The following is a 10,638-nucleotide window of genomic DNA, read 5'->3' as shown; positions in this document are numbered from 1 at the left end:
TATGGCCAAAACGACTGTGTTTGGTTAAGTGAATCCCAATATTACCAAAATGCCATTCTTTCAATATTAATTCAATTAATTTCTTCATGTTATTTCATTTTGACATCCAATTTTCCAAAATTCATAACTTGCTCATTTTTGATCCAAATTCAATGGGATTTTTTGTGTGGTGTTCATCATGATCTCTACTTTTTTATCATTATTTTTCCAGAATTTTTGGATGAGTGGTTTTTAAATGTTGCTAGGGTTTGTGACATGTGACCAAATTTTGTACACTTTGCCAAATCAATTGTGAAATGATGAGAAGGTATCCAATGGCTCCCAAAATTTTTGTGTTTAAACTAGACACACTCATGGTTATTTTGGTATAGAGTTTGTGAATTTATCATTTGTGGTTTGTGAGTTATGAATTTTTGAATTAGGGCGTGACAATTTGTGTCACACCATTGATGTCCAACTTCATGATTTTCATTGTCATGCTTCCTTACATCCAAATGACCCCAAATTTTGCATGAACCTACTCTTGTATGTTTAGTTTACATGTGAATTTTCTTGGAATTATTTGTGGCATTTCCTAATTGTTTGAGATTTTCTCCCCTGGTTGGTCAAATGTTGACTTTGTGTGACACTTGTTCCCATTTCATTTGTGAAATTCTCATACTTTATTGGATGGACATGAAATTTGACATGTGATAACTAGACATCCTAATCTTTGCCATGGTTTTGATCCCATTCATTTATCATACACCATCTTTGACTTATGAATTTTCTAAGTTGATACATGTTTGGTTGACTTCATTGAGCATGTTCAAAATTGCTTTGACTTTCTGATTTTCATTGACTGCCTTCCACTTGTCCAAATGGGATGAAATTTGACATGCTTACCATGCTGTGTGTTAGGTTTGATCATGATTTATTTGGTGATTTTTGAAAATGTCTAAGTTTGCTTTTGATGCAAGTCTTGCTGATGACTTCTATGAGCTTCTGTTTGCCATGTTTTGACCTAAATGGTTCATGAAATGATGATAGTGATTGATATGGATGTGAACCCAACTGGTTGTGTTTCCTAATTGTTTGAACATGATTTTGGATGCTTGCCCCTTGCTGTTTTGACTTTCTCATTCATTTTTGACCCTAGGCTTGCCCTAGTGGTCCTGCTACTCACTTTTGAGCTTGTGATTTCAGGTTGAACATCAAATGACCAATGAGACCAATTCTTTTTGATTGAGCTTGTTTAAATACCATGGCTAACTTGTTTGTTTTGTAGGTGGCTTGGCTCTCATGCCCTAAGCCTTGTGCCTTGCACATCCATGTGCCTCTAATTGACTGTTGGTGTCTGTTTCTGTTTGTTTTGTTTGAAGTTGCATGCTAACATCTGCTTGACTGTTTCAGGTGCTTTAGTTGCTTAGTTCCTTGTGAACTTTTTGCTTTGCTTTGCTTGTATAAGCAATTTGCATTGAGGTATGTCTCTTTTACTTCATGTAGTCTGGAAGACCTGGCCTGTTACTTGGCCAGGCAACTGTCTGAAGTCCTCCTTAAGAGGCAATGTTTGTGACTGTTTACTTTTGTCCTTGCATAGAGTCAAAGTCCTCCTAAGTGAAGAGGCAATTGGTGGAAGGTAGGGATATGCAATCTATCCCCCACTATTCAGTGTGTCATCTGCTTTGCTCACACCACTGTGTTGATGTATTTCAGATACAAACCCAAGATCTTGTACCATTGTACAGTTGAGTCAGTTTTAAATGTGTAGAAGGGTTCCCACTTTCTGAACCCACACATTCTTGTCTTGAGCTCTCCCTGGCCAGGGATAAGAGCCGTGAAGTCTTACCTTCACTCACCTTTCATCTGCTTCACCTTAGCCCCTCAATGGCAAGGTTAAGAGCAACACTCACCCCATTCCAGAGGTTTGTTTGTTGAGGTCGATATGACCCCTTGACTAAAACCTAACCCTTGTTTGAGCCACTTGTTTGTGTATAGCGTGTGCTATCTGTGCTTGTAGGATTGTTTGACTTGCTTCCTGTGCAAGATAGGTTTGTTTGACTTGCTTCCTGTGCAAGATAGGATTGTTTGACTTGCTTCCTGTGCAAGTTAGGATTAGTTTAGACTTGCTTCCTGTGCAAGTTAGGTTTTGCTTGGCTTGCTTCCTGTGCAAGTTAAGTGTGTGTGGCTTGCTTCCTGTGCGAGCCATGCTTAGGATAGGTTGGCCCTTGTGCCATTTAGCTAGAAACCATAACTTAGGGTTGATTTTGCATGACAACATCTAGGCTCGAGTCGTAGTCTCCCTAGTTGTGTCTCCCTCTGTTATCTGGTTAGGCTAGTCCTTTATCCCTGCGTAGGGGAACTACATCGCCCTGATCTTCATACCAGATGAAGTATGTAGGCAGGAGATTGAGCTGATCTCTCCGGGCGCCCTTTTTCCTTTTTGTGTGTGTTGTTTGACAGTTGCTAGGCTCGAGTGCCTGACTCCTTAGCAATTTGTTGTCTGTCTGTTTGAGTGTGTGCTTGACAGTTATAGGCTCGAGTCCCCGACTCTCTATTAACTTGTTGTGTTGTTGTGTGCTTGGAAGCTGATGTAAGACCATCGAGTGGCATTTGGGTTCCAGTGTGTGTGTGTTTGGTTCGGATGCTGATGTAAGTCCAGTGATTGGCATTCAGGCTCCATGTTTGCCTTCTTGTGTGTGTTTTGGTTCGGATGCTGACATAAGTCCAGTGATCGGCAGTCGGGCTCCACGTTTGCCTGTGTCTTGTTTGTTTGTGTGCGTGTCAGCCGAGCTACGAATGCTCTGATTCTTCTCTCGTCCGAGAAGATACGTATGCATAGGATGCGACATCCTAGCGAGCATGTGTCGTCTCCCCAGTCTGAACTACTTCGACTCTGATGTCTATACCTGATAGACTAAGTAGGCCCAGGATGCAGTATCCTGCCGAGTCAAGTTTCAGTCAGTTTCTTGTGTCTCTTTTCAGCCAGTGTGTGTGAGTATTTGAGCAGTGTTTAGCAACCAATTTATCCTTCCTTTTGTGCGTGGATCCCGTAGAGTACTACGGATGCGTAGGGGTGCTAATACCTTCCCTTCGCATAACCGACTCCCGAACCCATACTCTTTGGTCGCGAGACCATGTTCTTTTCCAGGTTTACTTCGAGCGTTTCCTTTCCCTCTTTTGGGATAAATAACGCACGGTGGCGGCTCTGTTGTTTCTTCTTTTCCCGCCGGTTTTTCGCGTGATGCGACAGGGTGATATGTATTTCTCTTTGCATCTAAGGAATTCTAAGGGTGGAGGAACTATTGTTTGTTGCATTTCTCTTCTGTACAAGTGGTTTATTTCACACTTGCCTCAGACACCTGCTTTTATGGAGAACAAACAATGTCTACGGTGGTCTCAGAGACTTATGTATCACACTAATGATGATATAGTTTGGTATGATCTCTCTTTGAGCAGTTTGGATATTATTGATAGTTGTGGTGAATTCTCTAATGTGCCTCTCATTGGTACACAAGGAGGAATTAACTACAACCCTGTTTTGGCTCGTCGTCAACTTGGGTTCCCCTTGAGAGACAAACCTAATAACACTTTGTTAGAAGGTCTTTTCTATCAAGAGGATAAAGATTCCCAACATTTGAAGCAAAATATTGTGCATGCTTGGCATAATATGCATAGGAAAGGAAGATCCGAGCTTGGTCCGTGCAATTGTGTAGCGTTGGAAGCCTACACTCTTTGGGTGAAGAAGATAGCTTTGGAGTTGAAGATGCCTTATCCTTGTGAAAGACCTATATCCATGGTTGTGGTTAAGCCATTAACTCTCCCTAACCAAGATGTAGAGGAGTTGGAAGACGCACTCGCCAAGATGAAGCAAGAGAAAGATACGTGGGAAGAGCGTTTTCATGCTTTGAGCAAGAAGCATGAAAAGTTGCAGTTGGAATCTAAGGACAAAGATGCACTTATCGAGCTACTTGAAGACCGAGTAATAAAGAGACAGAGAGAGCCGGAGGTTTCATCTTCTAGCATGCCTCAGCCTTCCGTTGCTTGGAAGAAGATTGTTGATCAGCTTGTCCTCGAGAAGACTCAGATGAAGGATTCTTTTGAGACCGAGATTCGACGCATTCGGAGGAAGTACGCGCCTTCAGCTAGGTCTTCTGACATTGTTGTTAGGGATCCTTGGGATGACTAGTCTCCTTTTCTCTTGTATTTTTCATTTGGTTTCTGAAATTGTACTCAGTGTAATCCTTCCAATTATATAAATGAAAAGAGATTTTTGGTCATATAAAAATGATTGCAATTGTTGATATATATATATATATATATATATATATATATATATATATATTTGCAAATGATATAGTAAGTTCCTTGAAAATAAAAATAAACAAACAAGCATTGCATTTCATGCATCATTTGCATAAGCAAATTTCTCTTTCGCCAGATGTCTCATTGGTGTTTCTTCTGTGCTTCAGCCAAGCTGACTCATAGGTACAATAATCGCGCTAATCATATCAAAATCATGGAACATTTGGAGCAAGAGAACAAAGAACTGAAGGTCGAGATTGCCCGACTGAATGCTATGATGGAGTCAGTACTAGCTGCTCAGAGCCAGTCTTCTCCAACACCCGCAACTCCTCCTCAGAGGACAGTTATTTCAGAGGTGGCTACCTCTACCATGCCTGCTTCTTCCGCTCACTTCGCGCCTGCTATGTCTTCCGGATTCCCGTGGGGAATTCCGCCGAACTTTATGTCTGAAGGCTTCGTGCCTACTTTTGCTTCCATACCGGTATCTAACCCGATCATTTCTGTGCCACCTCTCGTTGTGCACATCTTACCTCGTGTAGAGGACACCATTTATCATCCCGAGCCGTTTGAGGGTACAAATGTTTACGAAAAAATGGATGAAATGAAGGATCAGTTTCTTGAGCTGCGCTAGGAATTGAAGACACTAAGGGGTAAGGATTTGTTTGGGAAAAGTGCTGCCGAGTTGTGTTTAGTGCCAAATGTGAAGATCCCGGTGAAGTTCAAAGTGCCTGACTTTGAAAAGTATAAAGGGAACACATGTCCTCTCAGTCATCTAGTGATGTATGCTCGCAAGATGTCTACCCAGACTGATAACGATCAACTGTTAATTCACTATTTCCAAGACAGTTTGACCGGTGCTGCGCTCCGTTGGTATATGGGGTTGGACGGTGCAAGCATTCACACTTTCAACAACTTGGGAGAGGCTTTTGTCAAGCAGTATAAGTACAACATGAATATGGCGCCTGATAGAGACCAACTGAGGTCTATGTCTCAGAAGGACAAAGAGACATTCAAAGAGTACGCGCAGAGATGGAGGGAATTGGCTGCTCAGATCACTCCTCCCTTGGAGGAAAAAGAGATGACAAAGATCTTTTTGAAGACCATGAGTTCATTTTATTATGAACGTATGATTGCTAGTGCCCCCAATGACTTTACCGAAATGGTAAACATGGGGATGAGGCTTGAGGAAGGAGTCCGAGAATGATGATTGTCAAAAGATGAAGCATCGTCAAGTAAGAGGCATGACGGTAGTTTTGGAAAAAAAAAGGACAACAAAGCTAATGTAGTAATCAGTGGGAGGCAAAGGAGGCCTCATATAAGGAAGAGTCAACCACCCCGTCAACATCATCATCAAGTATCTTCAGTCATTCCAGTATTCTCTAATAATCAATCAACATCAGTTCAACAACAACAACCGCAACAACGAACAAACACCTACAACAACAACAATACCAACAACAATCATCATCAATAAAACTTTGAGAGGAAGAACGTCTTTTTCGACCCGATTCCTATGTCTTATGTCGAGCTGTACCCATCTCTGGTTCTCAAGAACCTAATCCAACCAAGAAACCCGCCGCAGATTCCAGAACCACTTCCTTGGTGGTACAAACCTGAACTACGTTGTGCTTTTCATCAAGGGACACCCAGACATGATATAGAGAACTGTTATCCACTCAAGTATGAGGTTTAAAAGCTGATGAAGAGTGGAATGGTGTCCTTTGAGGACCGAGCACCGGATGTGAAAGCAAATCCATTGCTCGCCCATGGAAATTCTTTTGTGAATATGATGGATGGTTGTCCTGACGAAGTTAAGGTTTTTGATGTTCTCTTTATCCGGAGGTCCTTAGTGCAGATGCATAAGGACATTTGTTTGGTGAGTGATTGTGAGCATGACCACGATGGTTGTGCTGTTTGCAGTATTAGTTCAAGGGGTTGCGAAGTTGTGAAAAGGGACATCCAATGACTGATGGATGAAGGCATGATTTAGATTGTTCAATACCGTCATGTAGATGACGATGTGAATGTCATAGTGCCCATTTTAAGCAACCAGAGAGATTGGTGATTCAGTACGATAGCAACAACAATAACAATGTTAACAATAGATCAGTATCGCCGTTGGTAATACGGTTAGCGGGCTCAGTCCCATATTCATCTGATAAAGCTGTTCCATATCAGTATAATGCTATGATGATGGAGTATGGTCAAGAGGTCCTGTTGCCTATGACCAGCTCTGTAGTGAGCATTGCTGATGTTACCAAGGTGAACCGAAGTGGTCGTGTGTTTGGGCCGGTGTTCCTAAAAGATAAAGAAGAGTCAGTTGTTACTAAGAAGGTAGAAGTGCTTGCTGTAGATCCAGTTAGTGCTTCAAAAGGCAAGTCTGGTGATTCTAGCGATTTGAAGGCTAACGATGATGATGAAGTACTTCGATTGATCAAGAGGAGTAAATTTAATGTGGTGGAGCAGCTTCTCCAAACCCCCTCGAAGATCTCAGTGTTGTCTCTACTCATGAAATCTGAAGCGCACAGAGAAGCACTGAAGAAAGTTCTAGAGAAAGAGTTTGTAGAACATGATGTTGCAGTGGACCAATTTGATCATATTGTGGCTAACATCACTTCCTGCAACAACCTTAGCTTTTGTGATGAAGAACTCCCTAAGGAGGGCAGAAATCATAACTTGGCTTTGCATATTTCTATGAATTGAAAAGAGGATGCTTTGTCTAATGTGCTAGTGGACACCAGGTCTTCGTTGAATGTGCTGCCAAAGTCAACTCTGTCAAAGCTATCGTACCAAGGAGAGCCTATGAGGTATAGTGGTGTAATCGTCAAAGCTTTTGATGGTTTGCGAAAAACAATTATTGGTGAAGTGGACCTTCTACTTAAGATAGGTCCGAGTGATTTTCAAATTACTTTTCAAGTAATGGATATCCACCCGGCCTACAGTTGCTTGTTGGGAAGGCCATGGATCCATGAGGTGGGAGTTGTTACCTCCACGTTGCATCAGAAGCTCAAATTTGTGAAGAATGGAAAGCTTATAATCGTTGGCGGGGAGAAGGCGCTGTTGGTTAGCCACCTGTCATCTTTCTCTTATGTTGAAGATGAGAATGAGGTTGGAACTCCGTTCTAAGCCTTATCTATTGCTGCTGAAAAAAGAGTTGGGGCACCTATGTCCTCATTGAAAGATGCAAAGAAGATTGTGGAAGAAGGCAATGTTGACCAGTGGGGGCGCATGGTAGAGGTCTCCGACAACAAAGGCAGAACCGGTTTGGGATTCCAGCGAGGTTCATCAACTGCAACATTAGAAGTATGCAACCTAGCTTTTGTAGTGGGGGGTTCATTCATGGCAATGAACAACACTTAGCTGCTGTGCTAGAGGATGACGAAGAGGAAGACTACACCAATTTTGTGACGCATGGAAAGACTTGCAACAATTGGACTGCTGTTGATATTCCTGTTATTTTGCATCAATCTAAGTAATTGCTTTTATATGTTTTTAAAATCCTTCTCCCATGCCTAAGGGAGAAGTGAGCATTGTTGGGAATTTTGAAATTGATCATTAATAAAATTAATTCTATTCATCCACATATATGATGTTTGTTTTTACTTTTTGCATTATTCTGAAAATGGTAATCACAAAAAACATAAATAAACAATATAATTGTCCATCAGCATAATATTTGGTCACAAATCCACTTCTCTAAAATCCAAATATCAAATCATTATGCAGGTTGGTTTCTAACCCCATTGAATACAATGATCCTTCTCCTTCTCCAAATTTTGAATTCCCTGTGTTTGAGGCCGAGGAGGAAAGTGATAAAGAAGTGAGTGATGCATTATCTCGTCTTCTTGAGCAAGATGAAAAGACCATTCAGCTGATCGAAGAGCGGATTGAGCTAGTCAACTTGGGTTCCGAGGATGATGTGAAGGAAGTCAAGATTGGGTCTCGACTGTGTCCAGATGTCAATAAGGGGTTGATTGATCTTCTTCGAGCGTATTCAGATGTGTTTGCTTGGTCCTATCAAGACATGCCTGGTTTAGATTCCGAAATTGTGGAGCATAAATTGTTGTTGAAGCCAGAATGCTCGCCAGTCAAGCAAAAATTGAGAAGGACGCACCCTGATATGGGTGTGAAGATCAAAGAAGAAGTGCAGAAACAGATTGATGTCGGTTTCCTTGTGACCGCTGAGTATCCGCAATGGGTGGCCAATATTGTGCCTATACCGAAGAAAGATGGAAAAGTCCGCATGTGTGTCGATTATAGAGATTTGAGTAAAGCCAGTCCGAAAGATGATTTCCCTCTGCCACACATTGATATGTTGGTAGACAATACTGCTAAATTCAAAGTCTTTTCGTTTATGGATGGATTTTACGGATATAATCAGATCAAGATGGCACCCGAAGATATGGAGAAGATCACATTCATTACGCCTTGTGTAGCGGGAAATTCATGATCATCCAGCTATTGACAAGCTAAAGATCAATTAACAAGAGTTGCCACCGCGCTTTTATTGTTTCCAAGGGAAAAGGGAAAAAGTACTAACAAAACCTAAATAGTAAGAAGTTTTCAAATAAAAACTAATAAAACTCAGAGATCACATGTAAGGGGGTTGGTTACACAGAGGGAAGGTGTTAACACCCAAAGTGTCCTAGGTACTCCTAGGGAGCCCTTTTTGTGTGCATATGTATTTTGTACAAAGTGATGTTTACAAACAAATAGAATGGGGGGATAAGAAAAGAATTCATTAATTATATTTTTATGTTTGACAAGACCTTCGGTCTTGTGCCTACGTAGCAACATAAAAATGAGGGATCAAAACCTCGTAGTTCGTGGTATAAATTTCAAAATGAGTGTGTTGGTTTTAACAAAATTTAAGTTTGAAAGGCACAAAGGCCTAAAATGGTTTGAATGAGTTAGTTATTTTTGGCTTTTTGAAAGTTTAAGTCAAGTATGGTTAGGTTTATTCACAAGTTTGATTTAAGAAAATAAGTTTGAAAATGCAATGGCATAAGGCCAAAGTTTCTACTTTTTGTAAAAGTGGCCTAAGTTTAGAACAAAAGTAGTTCACACAAAGAAGGTTTAAAAAATGGAGGGAGAGATTTTGAAATTAAAGAAATGGGGAAAAGATGAAGAGACTACCCTATGCACAATTTAAAAGTTTAAAGTTGAAAAGATCTGACCAAATGGGTAGCAATCCAATAGACAAATATGTCAATAGAAACCTAGAATTCCCTTGGACTTTTAAGAATCAAGCAACACACAAATGCACAATTATATCAATCTTGAAGAGCAAAGGCATCAAATAAAGATGGCCTCATCCAAGCTTATCCACTTCAATGATCTTCTTCAAAATAGCCTATGCAACAGATGAATCCCACAAGTCATAGGTTCAAAATAACAACTTAACAATGATCAATGTTATAGATGAACTAGAGAGATCTTGAATGATGTATCAGATGAATTTCAAATTACAAGCACTTGGTTCTTTAACAAGTTGGCATTAGCCAAGTCCATTAGCTTAGGGAATTTGCCTAGATTCCAAGTCCTTTGCTTAAGATCAAACCAACAGTCCACTCAAAAGTTTTTAGGGTTTTTGTTTTTATTATGTACATTAATGTTCAAAGACCACAAAAATAAGCAAAGTATATACAAACAAAATATATCACACAATATGGTCCAAATGGACAAAGTGAAAATTACATTAACATAAACAATTAGAATGATATGTACGATGGCAAATGATATAAAGTGCTAAAAGTAAATTGCATTAAAGTAAAAGCTTGAAATTAAAAGTTAATAGTTAGTAGGTTAGAAGTTAGTTTTGTTTTGCTTTTGATTTCAAGACATTCTTTGGAGAACACTCAACCCACTTATCACAAGCATGGATCCTTGAACCAAAACATCTTCCAAAGGAAGGAAAGAAGGCCAAGTTTCCACACAATACCATGAAAGAGGGGAGACTTACAATCTCACTAACTAGAATGCTTATTCCTTTTATGTCACAAATTTAGCGCTATGTTAAGCAATCGTAATTGGACTTATGTAGAAGTCACAACTATTTGAGGCCGTGCAATATAATTTTGGTGTTAATGCATGTTAGAGACATAGTATAATGGACTATACTCATGAAACATACCACACATAAAAAGAATATGCAAAAGGTGTGGCCTAATCTCATCCATGCTCATGTCAATTTTTCAATCAACTAGCATTAGGACTTTGAGATGTCATAGGCCAAATGAAATGAATGGATTAAGATGAGGAATGAGATGAAATGGGAAGGGGATGAATGAGATCACAAGTTGGTCAAAGGAGGACTTTTATTAAATTAATATCATTCATTCATTTTGGGAGATG

This window comes from Lathyrus oleraceus, chromosome 1, assembly GCF_024323335.1.
Source record: "Lathyrus oleraceus cultivar Zhongwan6 chromosome 1, CAAS_Psat_ZW6_1.0, whole genome shotgun sequence".
Taxonomy (NCBI): Eukaryota; Viridiplantae; Streptophyta; class Magnoliopsida; order Fabales; family Fabaceae; genus Lathyrus; species Lathyrus oleraceus.
This window is presented reverse-complemented; position numbering follows the sequence as displayed.